The following is a 20,905-nucleotide window of genomic DNA, read 5'->3' on the forward strand; positions in this document are numbered from 1 at the left end:
ATGCACCAACCGTAACTCAGATGTTGTCTACGTAGCTGGAAGAATGATAAAAAATGGCTTTCACTGGCATTGATCAGACCCCGTAGAAATATTAATGCGTTAAAACCCTGATAAGAGGCAGGGGTAAGTCTCTAGCATGGGAACTGCCTCTGGTGGTCTGGACTCTGGGCAAGTCCAGCTCTCATTAACGTGAAAAGGTTAAATGTTCTTCTAAAATTAAGGTAACTTGGCTTTTGAATGCAATTATTTTTATTTTGCCTTCAACCTGAACAAGACTACAACTGTTTCTTTATTTTGGCAGGGGACTCATACTCAGCAAAGGCTGCTGTGTGCAGCAGCTGGTTCTGCAGGATTACTGCATGATGGCTTATTAAATGCGTTCCCTCTGAAAAATTCATCTGTTTATTCTCACTTTATGTTCCCACCATTAGTCCCAATATTTGCTTAAATACGTTAAGACTTAGATAAATTGCATTTAAAATTGTGTGCAATTCCATTATTGTATCATTACCATAAATATGACATCCAAATAAAAATCCACCCCCCCAAAAAAAATCTGATTTAGTTGGACGCGAAGCAGTAGGCAACTTTGAACAGCGCTGTTTTGACAAATGAACATGACATGCAGGGGGAAAATAATTTGACAGGTGACAAATGTTGAGCAATGATACAATCTGAAAAGCAGGCCACCTGAAATATGACTCACTCTATTAAAATCATTCATGGAGGATATTGAATAGTTCTTTAAAGACTTCGAATATCTGATAAGACTTATGTTCATTTGATTAAACATTTTTACGATGAGCACGTTCAAGACAAAATCTGCAGCAGCGTTTAGTTGCTAGCATGCGATGTTTCGATTTGTTGGGAAACAAAAGAATTCTTGTATTTGTGCAGATGTTTACACCATTCTTTAGGCTAAATGAAATACTATCATCATCCCACAGTTGGAGGTTTTGAAGCAAACAGTATGTTCGCATGTTGAAAGTTGGCCTTAGCTATGAATACTTTTAGTTGTACCTCGGATTAGATTGTTTGGGTCATTTCATCTGAATTACTAGAAGATGTTCAAGGTTCTTGCAGCTGCTTCTCAGAGGAATCCAAAAAGATCTGCAGACTGGCAAACAGGCAACCTCTGGGAGAAGAAAAGCCTAACTGTACAGACAAAACACACTGTCTGTGCAGGGAGATGAGCACTTAGCAACCTACCCAGTGGTATTCATCCATCTGTGCTGGATCATCGCAGCTGTTTACCGTACTGTCTTTTCCCCTTCTTTTGCTGCAAACCTCAATTCAGTGTTATATTCAGTATGTCACTGTGGCACCGGTAGTTATGTCACTGGAACAACAGAGCTATTGCTGAGTTTCTTTTTCTTACCTAAATACGACTACGTTTTCTTTTCAGTACCTTTGACTCCCTGCTGCCAAGGAAAAAATACAGACCTTACCCTGCAGAGCTTCAGAACAGAAATAAGGCAGAGGTTTTGTGATTTTACAGTTTTTAGGTTTAATTATTTGGCCTTTAACATTTCATCTTGGATTTTGCTTGTTCCAAGAAATATTGCCGATGATTTATGACCACATCAAAAGTTGAGTTCAACAGACTTTTTTTATTTAATTCTCAGGCTCTCTTCAATTCCAACACAAACACAAGAGTCATGTAGAGTGAAGGTCAGATGTTTTCTTTCTCTGCATGTTAAAAAGCTGCTGCAAATACTCCCACAGTTGCTTAAAATAGGCACACTATAAACTCCTATCTTATAGACAAAGAGTAATTGAATAACCTAAAGTGAAACAGACTGATTTGTGCTTGTGAAAGCATAGATTTATTAGATTTATACTGGTGCTGCATCAGAAAACATGTCACAAAACAACATGTGTACATGCAGATCTGAATATTGTTTGTGCTCTCCCTCGAATTGCACTGAGGGTGAAAGGAGGAGGACCTTTCATGAATAAACCAGTAATAAAGTTTCATGAGCAAAACTGGGATGTGTTCAAGAAAAAAAGGGTCATTGTCACCGTTCAGCAACTTAAGCCTGAGTCTTCCAGTGCCAAATTTATGACTCCCATGCAGCGTCGTGTTGTACTAATCCAGTCTTCCTGACACAAATTTAACTTATAATGCTCAAGGCTAGCAAATTGCTGAACTTTAAATCAAATAAGATGGCAAAATAAAAGTCTCTAACCACTTGGCATCAATTTTAGAGTGTGTGAGACACAAGATACTTTAAGAAACCAAATCACTAAAAACAAGAGCACCATAAACATGATGGATTGTAATATCCTCCACTGATGACACGGCAAATATGATCTTGTTGTTCTTCTAACCCCTCTTCCATATTATGGTTCCTAATAATTTAGCACAAAACTAACTGTATTTGTTCACTGATAATTACGTGCTTCTATGCAGTCAGGCATCAATACAAATATTGACTTTTTCAAAGAAGGAGTTTGTAAGTTATGATTTTTTTTCTTGGTGTTATTCTAAGTTTCTCTCTCTCTCTGCATTTTTATCTAAAAATAACTAAACTCAAACAAATATTTTGATTGGTTACATATGCTCCCTGACTAATTATCTTTTATGCACTTGTTTCTTTGCCCCTATTTTGTTTTCAGAAGCCAGTGATTTACTGTTCATGAATATATGCAAGAAGGGAAAGCAGCCAGTTCTGGAGGCCATAACTCATAGGCCAAAAGTTGGCCTTATTTACATTGTATACAACACAAACCTGATTCCTCATTTTGTTTTAAACCCGCTGAGTAAATCTTCATGGGAATACATGTAGCCGATAATAGTGCAGAACTTTACTGTGCACTAACCAGAAAGTAAGGTCTATAGTATGCGTAGCTTGCAAGCTACATTCTTTAAGACATTTGTAATTAAACAACACATTTTTACAGCAAAAATCAAGTGTCCTCATAAAAATGTTCCTTTAAATAGTTTGAAATGTTGAGATTGCCAGTCCAGTGTATGAAACTGGATCTTATTGAAGTATAAAGCAATGCAGCTGAATCGCTCAAGTTTTTATTACTGTTGTCTTGTGTATATTTCAGTGGTGTTGTCACTGCAGAGCGTACCATGTGGGAGTAACAGTACAGGCACTTTTCGGAGGTTAATGGATAAGCTTAAGGTCTCTCTTACCCAAATGTTATTTTTATGGCCGACTTTGGCAGGGAGCCTTTTGTTTCATTAGACTGCGTCTTTATCATTTATGCACTGATGGGAACACAAGGTTTTGGGGTTAGAGACACTTATTCTCTAAATGGTATTTCACTATTTCAGCCACAGGGCAAGGCTAATGGAATCTGTTGATCCCTACCGCTCCAAATGGCTTCAGAAAAGTAAGACGGCGGCCCAAATCCTGCTTGAGATTCTGCGCACAAATATCGCCAGAAGTAATGCATTAAATATTTTATATTCAAAATATTTGATGGCTATCAATAAACTTCATAACAGCTTTCATAGATCTATAAAAGTATCTTTCATTTTGTTTGCATTTTCATCTGCAATGAATTCTCACTTTCCACAGGCTATGAAAGTGAACTGTGAATGTTTTACGCTTTTTATATTGATTGGGAGGGCTTATTTAATTCAATTGCTGCATATCCTTACTTCGAGGTGCAGTGAAAATCGTTTGAAAATCAATGGGCGGAAGCAAGCAAGACAAAAATAATTGACTGTTTTCAAACTCCTGCAGGCAGCAGAATAACTAACCAAAACAGCTCCCAGGGATGTCTGAAATTGGTTTTGCAAATCCTTCAACCACATATCCAAACCAAGAAAAATGGTAATTTAGAAATCCATTTCAGACTCAGCACACATGAAGTTTATTTATTTATTTGATATTCTGACACTTCTTCTGATATACAGTTGCATGCTAATAGCCAGTATGGTCTGGTCAGTGATAGGAAAGAAAAGGTGTGTGTTGTTTTGTTTTGTTTGTTTCTCTCGACTGTTTCGCCTGTACAGACCAGATGCAGTGAGGTGGAGCTCTCCCCCACAGAGCTGTCTCCCTGGGTGCCTGGAGGTCCACTTCCAATCTATTTGCTGTAATTGCCGTCAGAGTGTACACCTTGGAGTCTTCTAATTCCCTCTTTTATTTCAGCCACCATGAGGGAGACCATCTGTCCTCCTGCCTGCACTTCCCCCACCCTTTGGCGTCAGGTCTCTCCCGGTCTACACAAAAATACGCAAAATACACACACACACACACACACACACACACACACACACACACACACACACACACACACACACACACACACACACACACACAAAGACAGCATGCCAAGATTTTTGTCTGGGGCTTTGATACATCACACCTTCGTCCAGCCGGCATCACATGTCTGCAGCCGAGGACCCGAGTGTGGTTTTATGAGGTGCCAGTGAGGATGACCACAGTGCTGTAAAAGGCAAGAATTGTCAGGATAATGAAAGTAAAGCGACACAGAGCCCCATCTGCTGACTTTTATTTTAATTCATTCAGTTTTGCGCAAGTCTTAAAGGCTTTACCCACAGAAGCACCCACACACTTCACTGCTGGCCTTCTTTGCCTTTAAGATTAAGGTTATATTATTGCTACCGCCTACATTTCCTGTGTCTCGTCCCCTGAGAGCAGACTCAAGCTGTTGTTTGCAGTTACCACAGCCTCTTTCTCCTGAGGTGGTCACAGTTTGTTTTAGGGACCACAGCTTTGTTCCATATCACTGGCGACAGGCAGGGGCTCAGCCCCGGCGCTCCAGTGGGACAGGTGCTGTGCAGGTGCACAGCTTTACCACAGCTTTATGTATGCATTTTGTCCACAGGTTCTCTCAACTTGCATCTTCTGGCTTTGAGCTTCAAACTATGCATGCTCTGGAAAAGCAAATTTGTCTCACAATCAGTTTTCAGTATTCAATCAAAAGGGTGAGCTGAAGCCTGAGCTGCATATACTGTTCTGCTTAAATAAACAAAAAGCAATCATAATACAAGGAAATGCTAGTAGTAGGTCCCCGCATTGAATAATAAGTGACATTTTCTGTATCTATCTCACTGCATCCGTGCTCTCTCACTGCGTCTTTGTTTGTGGTTTTCCAGACTGCATCCACAGTGTCTGGGGTGCGACTGATTTAAATACCATCCTATCTCATTAACATGCACAGATAGAGCTGCGAGGGCCAATTACATTCATCTTGTCATGTGGCTGGGCTTCCAAGTCGTTAATATTTTATGGCAACACGCTCCCCCAGCCACAGCAGCAACACACCAGTGCTCTTACATTATTCCACAGTTCGGGACACGAGATCAGAAACATCCCCCTGAATACACACACTTCTAGGTCATGACAATGTAAGTATGAAAAATGAGTGGAAGGGGAAAGAGGTGGAAATGCACACGTAGACACTGTTTGCAGTTTTCATGACCAGTGACTTTTATTCGACAAACATTAAAAAATAAACACCCTGAACATGGATTTAATTGGGTTTTTTTTGGTTTGTTTTTTTATTAAACCGCCATCTGTAGTGCAAATGTTAAAATCTTGAGTATTAAAAAGCTATGCCACAACTACTGAAGTTGTATTTGTGTTACTATGGTAAGGAAACCTGGAACAATCAAGCTACTCTTTTTTTACGTATAAAATTTTCTTAGATAATTTTGTGTATATAACCTATAACAAAACTAGGCTCGACACAAAGTCTACAAGTTTTTAGGGGAAAGAAACATCTACATAGACGATTTCATCCAAATCGCATGAAATTTCCTGAATACCTGGTGAAAGGACTTTGTAGTGAAATTATTTTGAAATTTAACAGGATATTCCACTGATCACATCACAATTATTATATAAAAATAGTGAGTTAAAAAGTGAGTTAGTGTCCAGGAACAAGTTACTAACTTCATCTGATCTGAAGAGATTACTATAGCAAGAAACACAACATTCAAATCTTTTATACTTTTATATTTTCTTTAAAGTAATAAAATAGTCACGTCATGTTTCTGACATGTAGGGTGTAATTGTTAGTTCAAATTACAGCCTTACTTACTAATTAGAGTATAACAAGAGTATAACATTTGGCAGTTTTAAAGGAAAGAAGAAAATGCTATTACTATGCTTATGCTAAATATTTTTCCTGTAAGGCTTTCTTTAGGGTATTAAAATAAAATTGTATATTGCAATTACAAAGTACAGAATAGGTTGTATTATGGAGTATTTTTCCTTTCTCACACTGTATTACACATTATAACTAGGAGTGCAGGCTGTATTATAGAGTAGTCTAACATCCCCTTCTCATATTGTATAATACATTATTATTACTGGCGAGAGTGTAACATAGAGTATCCTAAACTCCTCTCTATAATTACACATTATTTGGGGTACAGGCTTTTGTTGATTTCATTTATACTGCTTCCAGATGGAAAGGCTCTCATTCAAAAGGGACAGCATGGATGGCACACGGTTCAGAGCTGGATAAGTAAAGAAATAATTAAGAGAAATTGTTGTTTTTCTTTGTTCATAATGTTTTAATGATGAGCTGAAAAACTAAGAAAAATAATGAACGGAATACCCTGAAAAAACTATTGATTGGCTAAAAACACTGATCAGACTTGGATACAGGGATGTACCAGAGACAATAGTTTATCCTAATTAACTGGACAAAAAGACCTTTGGGATCAGGATAAGGGTGCATAGAATGATTGACTGAATCAACAAGATTCACGAGAAAGGTTTTCATCACCTTGTTGAATTTTTTATCTTTGAAAGCCAAGCACAATCACACGGACACACACATCAGCAGAACTGTTTTCTCCCCCATTTCTCTCACACACAAAGGAAAACAATTTTTTTGCAACGGCTGCACCGGTATTTTAGTCATGTGCTTGTGGAACTGAGCTAAATCCAAGCACAATAATCCAAGAAAAATCCATGGCTCAGCTCCTGTAATTCCTTTAATGACTTCTCTAATGAAAGTGACCACTCTTCAGAACACTGGCCACAGCTTGTGCCTCTACTGTACAGAGTGGGAATGGCTAGAGGAGACAAGCTCAACACATTTGTGACTGGTAACAGCAGACTATGCCGACTCGCCTCCTGGCTCTGTAGCGATATGCACCAAGATTGATGTGTGTTCCTGACAATGGCCATTTATATAGAGAGATGCAGCTTGGCAATGTGAGGGGAAGAGTCACTTACCAGAACAATTTCCTCACGCAGCATGGTCCTTTCTCCTTATCAGGCCAGCACAAATTATATTCAGAGAAATTGTCCCGCTTTCAGACTATACAGAGTTGTACCTCATTGTATCACAGAACCAGCCTGACAACAAAAGCAGGGGGAAAAAGATGTATCTCTTTGAGATGATAAATACTGTGATAAGGCATAAATCACTAGGGGATATTGATGCTATAAACCGCAAATGGGAGAAATATAGCTCGAATGATGGAACAGGTTCATAGACCATGTCAACAAAGCCTGCAACATCCTAAAAGGAATACTAAACAACTCCCCCAAATCAATAAGGGGCAATGTGATCCTACAGATTCTTGGGGTAAATGACTGCAATGAGACCGCACTGCTGTTAAAGTGCAATGTCTTTAATCAGTTACCTATACAGTGGTGCCTATGGAGTGAGTGACAAGTTGAAGGCTAATATAAATAAATACACAAAGTTTGAGTGGACTTTTTACATTATTTTTATGTATTAAAAAAAAATATTATTAACACTTTAACTGTTACACATTGATTCTATAATGCACTGTATGCTATGCAACTTAATATGTAAACTTAAAAAAAAAATAATCTTAAAATAGGCTCAGATCCCATCAACATCGCACTGCCAAAGCCCGATGCTGTGACGATTCAATTAAATGAGAAAATGTAAAATAAAAATGTAAACGTCTCTGAACTGTAGAAGCGATTCGTCTCATCGTGTGCATGAAGGCATAATATTAATTTGATTTCTGTGGGATGATATTGACATTTGAGCTGCAATTACACTGTGCAGTACAACGAATGAATGATGCAGATTTGTGATAACTGTTCATTAATATTTTGGCTGCATGTTGCAAATGAATTCCCGCTCCAGTAAGCAGTCCAGGAAAGACGGCCTATTGAAATTTAGCAAACGTATTTTTTCAACAATAACATTTCTATTGCAAAAAACCCCCCAAAAAACTTTCAAGTCTTACTCAATTATAATATAAATTATAATTATAAATATAAAAATGCAACCTTCTTTGTATTGGATCCTTTAATTTAATAAATTGTATTTGCAGAGGCTGCCTTGTTTGCTCTGTAGTGACATCATTCTTTGAAAAGCTCTCAGGTACAAATAAAAATAAATAATAAAGAGTAATAACATCCAAATCTTCTGAACATTACTCATGTCTCTTATCTGCTGTGTCTTAGCAGGGCATTCCTCATATCTCATTTCTCTAACAGCCAGAATTACTAAAGTGAGAGCTGCTCCATGTTTTGCATATCAACCATCTTCCTGCTGACAAATGTTAGCTTTAATAAATCCACAAAATGGAGAAGGGAGTGGTAGGAAAACCCACCAGGACAGGCGTGGAGTCGAGACAATTTACCAGGAAATGAAAAAGTAGAATTGTCTGCAGGGAATATCAAAATCATCATAATCATTTGTCAAACTTTGATCTGTATCTTTACAGCTCAGATTGTGTATCTGCTGCAAGCAGAACTTTTTCAACTGCGCTCTTTGTCTGCATGTTTTCAGACAGAGCTCTGCGTTCATTAAGCAACCCTTCCTGTCATCTCCCACCGAACAGGTTGAAAGGCAACGAATAACTTCTTATCAGCTCTCTTATCATTATTACGAGGACTGGTTATTATCAATCGCTAATTAATATGTTATGTCTCATAGAGAGACGCTAAAAGTGAAACGCATGCCACCATCTTAAGAGAGGCTTTGATCATGAAGTATACACAACCATATGTTTACTATAGCACTCAGCATTGTTTATAATTTAATCAGGAACTGACTGCAACATTAGCAGACACAGAGCGCTTGGTGTGAGGCAAATGGCATATGTAAGAGCAGCCAAACTGCTTCAATATGTCGGGAAATGTTCAGATGGGTGGGGTATAGTTGCACATTCATATATAACAGTGATTTAGTAACATAATAATTTATATACCAAGCTTGATGGGAAAAGGAAAAAAAACACAGCTACATTTTACAGATTTTGCATCTTCAAAAGTGTTTTGTGCTCTTCTTCTTCGTTAGTGGTTACTTTCAAAGACTCATTGTGGGGAAATACATCATCTTTGTAATACATCGCCCTTAAATATGTTGGTTTTGTGTATATAATATTACAATATTATCATTTTATGTATTTGTTTTTTTGGTTTGTGTTTTACTCGACATAAACATGATGGCTTTGCTATTTAGTAAGTTTGAATGGTGCCTGACTGCTTCCAGTGTTTCTAATAATTGGACTAAGCTAAGCTAACTATCTCGATAAGTAGGAATTAATCCACCTTGTAGCTGGTTTATGAAGACTGAAATAATAATACATCCTATAACATAACATTGGTACATGATACCATACTGATCACACAAAGGAGAGACGTTCATCTAAAACTGTAATAGTGGGTTAAACCACTGAAACAGTTGATTTTTTTACTTAACTCTAGACAATATCCTGAATATTAGAAATGTAACACAATGCACTAGTTTTGCATTTGTGGAAAGAGGTACCCGAAATCTTTTAGGGAATTAATAAATACCTTGGACTGGATGGAGCAGGTTTTGCTGAACCAGTGGGGTTTATTATAGATCAAAGGACAGTGTTGGAAATTATTGCTGGAGACTTGTCTGGGTGGATAACGTCCAAACCAAATAAAATCTGGCAACATTAAAGGACCAACATGATAGAAAGAAAACAGCGTACTGATAAAAATCAGTAATACGAAAAAAAAAAAAAATACCACTATGGTGTCAGAATTACTGTATTATGTCAAAATCCTCACAAAATCACATCCCTAAAGTTTCTCGCTATTCCTTTAAGTCTAAAATGCCAACATTTTATCTTTCCAGGGACACAGTAAACATCAATCAGATGTCAAAATTCAGCATTTTGACTTTTTCTCTACATCTCGAGTAGGGAATATCATGTGAACAAATGATTTTATCAATGTGTTGGATGCTGTAGAAACAAATGGAGTTAGTCCCAGTACTAGGGAGCGTGTACAGATCTTAATAGTCCGGCGTCCTTGATAAAGACAAAACGGTTACTTTCAGTTTCTGCACACCAGGTCTCCTTCTTTTAATTGGCATAATGGAATCATGTGCCGAGTGTTTGGTGTGTGAGCCATCTGCCAGCTGCAACAACACAGTTCGAGCACAAAACATCTGAAGGAGAACTCATACTCTTATAAAAAGGTAGCAATAGAGGCTGAAAGCATGTATATTTTTTTTTTATAAAAAGATCAGTGTGAGAGTAACATTTAGAAGAAAATCTGATTCATAAAATTTCTAGAAAAGACTGTCCTGCAAAAAAAGAAAAAGCCAAAACTTGAATGTATCCATTTTCAGTGGGAGATGCACAGACAATAACCCATTTAAAATACTTTATATGAAGAAGATGGCGGTATATGATGTCAATCAATACAGAGATAATCAGATCAGAGAGGATACAAAGTGGGCAGAATTTGATTTCTGTATTAAATATGGCGAGTCTGCTCTTGGTGTCCTGACACCTCCAGAGCACAGCAAGCAGGGGGGAAGACCCCACGATGAGCGAGAAAATACAATTCACAACATCACCCCCCTCGTATCCCGCTGAGCTGATGTGACGTCCAATTAGGGCAATATGCCGGGGTATCCAGGTTTGCTCTTCACACTGGACTGGGCTCTGACAGAGCCAACAAACATGTCTTTCACCACATACCGTGACTATGAACTACCATTACAGAAAAACCATTGGAAAGCAGAAAGATTTTTTTAAAACTCTGCCATTATACAATAATCATATCTCATATGATGTTAAACAAAACTAATAGTGTCTACTTAAAAACACAGTTATAGTTTTCTAAACGGCTAAACACAGAACTTGGCTGTTTCAGTTGCAGGCTCAGCGTGCCACTCTCCTGTGGCTAGTTATGTTGTTTTCTGTGAACTTCACTTAAATATTCTAAACTGGATTCATCGTTCCTGTTCATTCTCCAATATATCTGGCACAGAAAAGTTGATCGTTGTGGCTCGCCTTTAACGGCTCCATCTGTACCAAACCCGTCGGGACGTTGCCGCCTCGGATACTTTCCCACTTACAGTACAGGCCGAGCAGATAACTGCCACACAGACCCAAAGCAGAACTGCAACGGCAGCAGTGCACTTCATTAAAGAGAAGAATGCACTACAGAGGAACCCTGTGCCTCAGCTGGCACTGACTGCTTGCGTAATCAGACATCCTGAGCAGATGAAGCATGGTGTGGTATGCTGGAGCCGACTGCTACATTTACTTAAAGGATGTTTCCATCACTGGAGTGTCATCTGGAATCCGTTCACTGATACCTTTGCTCCATTCCAAACCAATTAGCACTTGATGGTCTGCGTGAAGGTGGTTTCCACTCCACTGAAAGCTAATCTAAATAATCAATACTTTCCCAAGCAGCAGATCTTTGAGTTTAAGTGCCAGGAAGTTCAAAGCTAAACTCTGACAGGAGCAGAAGAATGTGTTAAACATGTTGTATTATAAGCTGTTTAGTCTATAAGCTGTACAAACAACCTAATAATTGAACATTTTGAAAGCAGGTGCATTTATAAAAGTATGTCTAATTTATTGTGCTATATTATAGTTATTGCGTAGATGTGTTTGGAAACACATTTGCAGCTAAAATAGAGACAAAAATATAAATAAGCTACATTAGATACAATTAATGGAGATGAACTTCAAATGAGTTTAGGAGTATAATTCCAGCTTTGGAAGACCTTTTATAATTTAAGAAGTAGTTGTTTCGATTCAAATAAAATGACTTGAATTAATGTCAGCTGTATCTGCAGATGAAAAGTGTGTGAAGAAGTGAAGTTATCAGATTTTCATAGCTAGTTTCTCATTGTTTGTTTATGAGTTCTGTAAATCAGCCTGTAAAAATAAAAAGCCTTACCTGAAATCAGTCAGAGTGCAAGGCCAACATCCTCTTTTAAAGCATGTCCAGATGGCTTCCACTGCAGCTGTTATTTTCAGATCGCTCCCCGGATGTCCGGTTTTGACCGCCTGCACTGCACGGACAGCAATTTCACCAAAAATCTCAAACTTGCAGACACCAACAGATTAGTCTTTTTCAAAACTAATCTGAATCTTGTGTGAAGAATGGCCACTTGTGATGAGAGCTGGGTCCGGATCTGTGCCTGAGCAGTTTTTTTTAAGCACGTTTGACTTAAAGAATCCAGAGTTTTGTTAGAGAAGAGCCATCCCGAGGTGTCTGGAGGACAACAAAAGCCAAAGCAACCCTAACTCTGGTGCCTGCCAGTGGTGCAGTTGTTGGCCACACCAACACAATCTTCTCTCACCAACTGTAATGTTAAAAATCAAGTTGAATGATCACTGCTTTGTCATACTGGAAGAAATCGAAAGCAGAATGCAGAGGCATGAGGATAAGAGGACAACATGAGACTTCCAGGGAGTGACCTTAAATAAGAGCCAGACTGAAAACAGTCCAGAAGACTGTTTTCAAATTCATCAAGAAGATGAATTTGATTTAAAAATTTGCCAATTTTAGGTCAGGTAAGGTTTTAAATTTTTATAGACTCATTCCTGTGAATTTTTGATCACACCTCATACATGTCATAAAACTGTTCGGGATATACTATTTATGCTTTTAATTGTAAGTTTGGAGGTAGTACACTTTGTAAATGATGAACTTACAAATGGCAGATGACTGCGTGCGTGTGCATTACGTTTATTGAACTTATCGACAAACGTAATGCACAAAAAACACGAGATGAACTGTACCTTACTGTATTTTTTTAACACTGATTTAGTGCAGGCATCAATGGCTGCTCTGGAAACAACTTGATTATCGCATCGTTTTGACAGGATGAATGTATTATCAAAAGCAATTAAGGTGTCACCCGTGTTTGCACAGAGATGGATGACACTTTGATGATTATGATGAAAAGCTATATGCTGACCCGGAATGAGCCGACATCCCGGTTGTGTGATGGTTATTCGGATGGCTGTTTGCTGTACTTTTCTATCACAGGTAGTATGATCGCAGATGGTGCTTTACATTATATTTTCTAAACACCCTGTGTTATTTTTTAGGAAGATGACTACAGTATTTTCATAACATGTGAATTATTGTCCTACATTACTTACATGTAAGAGTACAAACGCAGCTATGACGCCTTGGTAAGGACTCCTAGAGGGAAAAAAATGGCATTTGCAGCTTGAATCCTGATTGGCTGCAGGCATACACACCCATGCGAGGGGGGGGGGGGGGGAACTATTTCCTCAAGGTTTTCTCCATGTAAATACAGGATGTCTCCCAAGACTTTATTTACAGTCAAAAACTCTTAAGCGTGCACATTAGTGCGGAAGATTTATCACTCAAGCCTGCTTCATTTGAGAGGCACTGTAACTCTTCTTCTGTGTGCTCTGTAATAAGAGTGCAGAAAAATGTACACTAATGCAGTCGTCAGAGGAGTTTCGGCGAAATCCGCTCTAATCTGGACGCCTAGTGATGGCTGCTGAGGACAGGAAGTGTAGAGTAATGGCATTAGTAATTGAGAAAATAGGTCACCTGGGATATGAGGTGTTTGCAGGTGGAGTTAATGGAGGGACTGCTTTGGTTAAGGGCTAATATGAATCACCGATAATGTGCTCTAAATACAGATGGCCATGCTGTCACGTCAGTTCAAGCAGAACTAGACTGATAGGTTTACACAACTGACAGATTGAGGTCATGGCTTTAAACTAATACTTCTTATATCCTAATGGAAGTTTGCTTCACATCTAAATCTCATGTAGGAAATGAGATGAATCCAGGTACTTGGCTGCTTGTAAAAGACAATATTCTGGGAGAGGGCCGAGTGTTTATCGCTGGCTCTGTGCGCATGTTGCGGTTAATTATTATTTCCACAGGAAATCCCTGTATCGAGCGACGACCCCCACCTAAAACACACAGAAACGCACACAGAAACGCACACACGGGCACACATACACGATATTGAATGCAGCTGCATCTCCCAGAGGGGAAAGGGTAATTTGTCCACCTCAGAAATAAGGGTCTCTCCATTTCTCTCAGCAGGATGATGAAAAACATGAAACCGTGCTGCTAATGAAAAGAACACTCGGGATGTGTATTATTATTCCATCAGTCTCACCTAGTGAGCCCTGGCCCGGGTCCATAGCAGAGGAAGGGCCACAGCTTTTCCACCCTCTCCTTTCAGAGCGATCTCGTGGTAGGCTGCCACTCGCAGATTTCCTCTTCATTCATTCCGCAGGAATTTGGCTGCCATTTCCTGAGCAGAGAAGGTTTGACTGGCTTCGTGCAGGGCCAAGCTGGTATTTATCTAACCACACACTGGGCTTGATTCATGTGAAACAAGCACGCCCTGTAAACAGTCTCATTACTGAACTCCAACACTTCATTACTCAACAGGCCAAGTCACTGGTTTTAGAGGGAACCAAAGATGGTGTAAAGCATGGTTTGAACACATTCGCTTTGGATATACCCACAAGGAAACTGATGGATTTATCTCTGGGGCAATATGATCCTAACATCTGACTGATGTGGTTTACCCTGGCTGAGTAATCTTGGGGAGAACAAAGTTAAATACCACAATGCTGACAAGTTTTTTACTGTACAGCATTTAGCTTAGCTTATTACATCCTGGGACCCTTGTTGGCAAAAGACTATACTGACTGAAAACTGAGGATTTAATCCTTACCACAGGTTCCAGGATGTCTAATGAGGATGTTGCTCAGTCCACACCTGAAGCACTTAGAGCAGCATGGTGTTACCTGAAAGAAATCCATCCCTGCAGCAATGCTAACCTCATATCCTCATTAGCCCTCTGCTAGCACATGACAATTTGCAATACAACAAATCACCCTAATGCAATCTAATACTTAATGTGATTTATTTGTGATGAAAACAGACATATTCATTGCCTTTTAACAGCATTACGTTTATCACAGTGGGAATCACAAATTATTTCCTAATATCCTCTGTCATTTAATCTTTTGCATTCGCACAACAGGAATCTGGAAGGAAATCATTGCTTCTCTAAATCTATTTGTCGCACCTATCAAACTCACAGCTCTCCTCACCGTGGGTCACCTGTAATTTGTAATGTTAAATAAAGGGCAATTCATTTCCTGCAGGGCCGAGCAGTAAGCCAGACTAATACTGAATCAGGCACACATTCAAATTCATTACATGCAAGGTGCGGGGCTGTTTCAGTTCATACCTGTATGCAGCCGTGAATATTACGGCCAGTCTGAGAAGTTGTGACAGTCGCACAAGAGTTACAGCGAAACTCTTTATACGAAGGCGTGTGACCCGGTCAATAAAGAACAGAGCTAGAGCCACATAACGTCATCGCCACAAAATTGGGCTTCAGTGTTATTTATCACCAATTATATTTATTATCACAGCCATTCTGACTTCTGAAATTCAAAAATTTATACTGTGTGGGGTCCTTTGTGAGTCGGTCCTTGTGTATTGAGGGAAATTAATAAATCATTTGTTAACAGAGACAGTAAGGACTTTCGAAACATGAAGACAGAGTTTTAATGCTGAATTGTGTTAATTAAAAACTGTGTTTCTCTCATGGCATATCTGCATAAATCAGTGGGTGGTGCTGGGTTCACAGACTGTATAAAAGAGTATTGCATAGTTTCCAGGTCTGGAGAGTGAAACAAATGTGTAAATGCATTAAACCTGCAATATTTCTAACATCCAGCAGGGGATGCAAAAAAGAAATCAGATTGTACAAGAAAACTGACACCTTATTTCCCGTGATATAACCTCGGAAAACACTTTCCTGATGAGTTTATGGTCTCACTTACTAACTAAGTCTCACTGAATAGAACATGGTGATGATTTTGTAAAATATGATTCCCTTGACAGTGAAACAGACAATAAAGCAGGATATGGTTTAATGTGTGGCTACCTTGACAAGTTTGTTTCATTCAGAGCCACCCCTTGCTCATTGGGGCCAGTTTAAAAAGAAAACAAGATTGTGACTGCCAGAGCTCTCATCCTGAGACTTCCAAACCAAATCTCTTTGTGTGTGTGTGTGTGTGTGTGTGTTTCCACTTCAGTGTCTTCACACACTGTATTTATGTCTAACTACACCACATTTATTTCGCTTTAGCAAGGCTGTAGAAATACAAACAAAACAAGTCTAAAAAATGTTTTGTTAGTTAATAAACTCCATCTTCCAGGTATCCCACTTTGCTACTAATAGATACTTTAGTGTGGTGTCTTCCATCATTTCTGCCACCTGCTGCACTTTGAAGAACCACAATTTTAATGTAAAATATCACTCGCCAAGAATTATTGCTTGATTCTTGCTTTGATTCTTGTGTTTGTACTCTGCCCTGCATTTTAAGCAACACTCTTGAATATCAGGGTGCAGACTACATAAAAGAGACCATTGTTGTATTTTTATAAACAGCACAGTAGTGGTGTCTCAGAGTACAGCTTCAGAGTGTTTTTGAGGAATGAGTGTCCAGTAGGATCTGGCCATAGTGCAAGCCCTGCTGCGGAGAAGGGACTGTGTTACTGTCTGGCTGTATTCACCTGAGCCAAACAAATGGTTGTGTCAAGCTATCTCTGTTCATATACCCCTCCAGTCCAGAAGGCTCCATTTTTCAGCTGGAAGCGGCTGGCAAACGACTGTGGAGGAAGGTGCATGACCCTGATGACTTCAGTGGCACTGCAACCAACTGTGAGACAGAAATTGATTTTGAAAATACAGACCGTGTGCCTGGAAACTGTTAGGTGTTTCCTGTAAGCGCTCCCATCTGATAAAGGACTACAAAATGTAGCTGTCCCAGGTAACAAGATCTTTGATACTAAGTATTATCCTCCATAAATATTTTGGGGGGCTGATAGGCTTTTAAGCCTTTGCAATTTTTTTGCACGAAGTCTGAATTTGATTATGAAAAACACAACTGTGGTCATATTACTATAATCAGAGCAGATGTATTTGGTTTTGCTATGGAACAAAAATAATCCGAGAGCTTTTAAAAGGCAATACTAAGTGCTTCTGATGTGAAACTTTTTAAACTCAGGCAGACGTTTACCCTTCACTTCAGCAGGATTGGAGGTTGGAGTTTATGAATGCTCGAGGCCGCTGAGCAACACTCGCTCATGCCAAGGCTAACTACAGTGTTGCGTCTGTTAATGTAGCATAGAAATGATTATGACAGGCTTCATCAGTCCTTCGGATCTCAGAGAAAGGCTACATTTAGTGTGGAGTGTACAGCGGTTTCAAGAAAAATGTTCCCGTGTCTCCAGCTTTCTATTTGCAGCTGGGATCATAGAGGCGTTTTCTGCCCTCTGTTTACAGTTCTGATCCTGCCAAGACGAGAGAGAGAGAGAGAGACAAGAGGAGGGATTGATGGGAGACCCACTGGCCATGTGGTTGTCAGATGAACTCTGACTGTGTTAGTGGGAAAGTTAGGAAATATTATGTAAAGACTTTAAGTGATGTATCACTGTTCTGCTTACAACTTATTTGAGTAAAGTTGACAGATGACTAAATTCATGCCTCTCACAGTGTTTTCCCTCAGAGCCCTCTGAACCCCACCAGCAGGGGGAGCAGTTTGTGCAGGACTCCAGCTTCATTGTCATGTCCAGCCTCCAGTCTTGGCCCTCCTTGGTTTCCCTGTCAGCCTTAAATCACATGAATAGACTAAAGAGGGGAGCATCTGCATTCCACAGAAGTTGAACGCTCCTGCTGGGGTCATGTTGAATGTTTCATTGCACACATGAGAACAGGCAAATCATTTACGATAGAAAGTTAAGTGAAACATTTTTGCACTAAAGCTTGAGGCTATATATCACATTTGCATTGATTGTGAGTATGCAGGTGAACCTGCCAAAACAAGACTGTTTATTACATGATCTCATTTCCTTTTATTTTTATTTTAAAGCTACATTATAAAATAACATTTTAGGAGTATGGGACAAAAATGTGCTACAATGTGTCAGATACATTAAGTCACTGTGGCCTTCTGCTGTTATATGACGCTGCAGCATGTTTGTTTTTTTTATAAAAAAAAAAAGACAGTTCAGTCTCGCCACAAGGTGGTGCCGTAAGAGGAGATTTGGGTGTGTTAAGATGAAGCAGAAAGGCTGTGGTATGTATTTATTGTACTCTTACCACTGTGTAATGCATGCTGCTTGCAACCAGATATACGTCTAATTGGAATCAGATGACGTTTGTGTCAAAAGTCATAACCATAACATATTTATTTGCTCTTTTAGCACAACATTTTCCCTGCTTTCATGGGCGTTCGTTGCAGGAACAAAGGCAGCCGAGAAGCCTGCTCAGGATTCATGTTAGTCAACAACATTTACTGCCTCTAAAAGGACAGGATACGCAGGACACAGAGAGAAAATGGTAAAACAGGGCTGGAATGGTGGCGCTGAACAATGCAGGAGGGCGGCTGCCAGGTTTTATGGTCTGGGATCCTGCTCCCAACCCCCACCACCACCAGGTCCCTCTTCCTTCCTGCGATGCACTGTAGTTTACACTTGAGCCACTACGAACCACGTTTGGTGAAAGAAGCGAGGCAGAACAATGAAACAATGAGGCTGTGCAGAGAGGCAGTGCAAGCCAGTAACACTTGAAATGTGGTTTGCAACACCTACGCGATCCTTCAGCATTAATTTCGCTCACCATCAGCACTCTTATTCAACCCTGACATCCTTGTGTGCGAGGGATTCAAGTTCAATTTGTGCCATTTTGAATGCAAAAGAAGATGCATTATTAAATGTCCTTTTCTGAATATGTCTTCTGGTACCTGCTCTAAGAAATTTTCTGCTCTACTTATGTTACATTTAGGACAGAAACATGTATATGGATTTTGCTAAATTAAACTGTAGTAGTTAGATGCATCATCTCCTGCAGGCATTTTTAAATCTGCATGTATCCTTGCCTGCTCAAACTCTCACTGAGTTGTCATTTTTCAAAATGCTTTTCACTGTTTCTGAGTATATGTAACACAGGGAAATTGGCAAGAGTGCCACTTTCAAAGCTAGAGAAAGCTGCTTTGTTACAGATTTGGCCCTCTGAGCTAATGATGACAGCATCAGCTCTGGATTTCACCAGGCTCCAAGGCTGACCATGGCTTTTTACATCCTACTTACAGCACACACTCGCTCACAAATACACACACATACACAGGTTGACAGGCTACGAAGGAACCTGTTTGTGACAGTGCTTTAACAGCTGGAACGGTGGTCATCCATCAGCACTGGGTTTGATATTAGGGCCGGCTCCCTGGTGGGTCATTGACACAGATGACAAACCTGTCTGAGGGAGTTATAGAGCTGCCAATCCCTCCACTGTGTGCCACTTACTCAACTCACATTCACCCAATCACAGGCCAAAGGCTAAACTGAACAACCCACTTCCACTATAGTCTAAATACTGTCGCCACTAATGGCATTTTCTAATAAAGCTATAATTCAAAAATGACACAGACTGTTATTTTGGCTTTAAAACGCTTTTCAACAGCAAAATTCCACACATAAAAGCTTTAAGGCAACTTGTTGAGAGATTTGCATGGGATCTGCCACTGTGAATTGGGCACATTAACACTCTGTGTTGCTGGTGAGAATACTGCACACTCCCCACAACACAAAACAATACACAGCCACACAGGCATTTACAACTCCAGCTATATGACTGCAATAAAAAGCACGGCAAATGAGGCATTCTGGGAGCCCCAAGCCAGATGCTGAGTGAGTGTTGTGCGTAATAAGGCTTAATGAAAGGTTGGAGTTACCAAAGTGTCCAGGGAATGAGAGGGAATAAACACAACATAAACAAGTCCTAAAAATTAAACTTGTCAGTCTAAAACACACTGCTTGCAAATGCCACTGGATAGGTATGGATTCACGTACACCTTCTGGGATCACTTTCTTCCATTGTTACTCGAATGCATGCTATTTTCTGAGTATATAAATAGAGAAAAGGTGTTCTGGGAGGTACACATTGTTCCCTACCTTAGTGTGAGTTCTGCGTAGGGTCTACTGAGGACCACCATGTTTTCAAGGTGACATTACCCACAATGCGAGGAGGCTTCCTGCACTGGGAGCCTCTCTGGTTTACAACTTCCTTCTTGTGGTGACAATCCTACCAAAATACGTGTCAGGTTGTTGAACAAGAGTGATGATGTCCTATACAAGTACAAAAGCTCCATTCCCTAAACTTCTTTATAGTGAAAAGAAACCATGTATTCTAGCTCTGCTCTCAGCACTAGCTGTATTAAAACCCTACATGTGCGTATCTTTTAGCTCATGTGCTGCAGCTTCAGTAAATGAGCTATTAATTGTTATACTTGGCTCCCAGAGGATGGTGATATTGGACAATGCTGAAAGTATTCTCCTGCTACCTCTTACAAGCCTGAGGGGAGGTCACTGCCTCCTTCACACTGAGATAACATTTCCTTATCAGCTCCCCGTTGAAATGAAGTGTTTGATGTTTGCATGTGGAAAGGTGGCAGTAAATCAAGAGTGCAGTGAAAGTTGCAGTAACTTGTTCTTTATTAGCCGCTCATTTGAATAATGGTTATCTAATAACAGGAAAGAGTGGACAGGTCAGAGCACCTGGTTCGTAATGTCACATGGTTTTTCTGAGCTTCTTCAAAGACCAAATGAGGAAACAGCTGCATCAACTATAGGAAGGGACTGATACAACTAAATCTGACTTCAGC

Source organism: Neolamprologus multifasciatus, chromosome 16 (assembly GCF_963576455.1).
Source record: "Neolamprologus multifasciatus chromosome 16, fNeoMul1.2, whole genome shotgun sequence".
In the NCBI taxonomy this organism is placed as follows: domain Eukaryota; kingdom Metazoa; phylum Chordata; class Actinopteri; order Cichliformes; family Cichlidae; genus Neolamprologus; species Neolamprologus multifasciatus.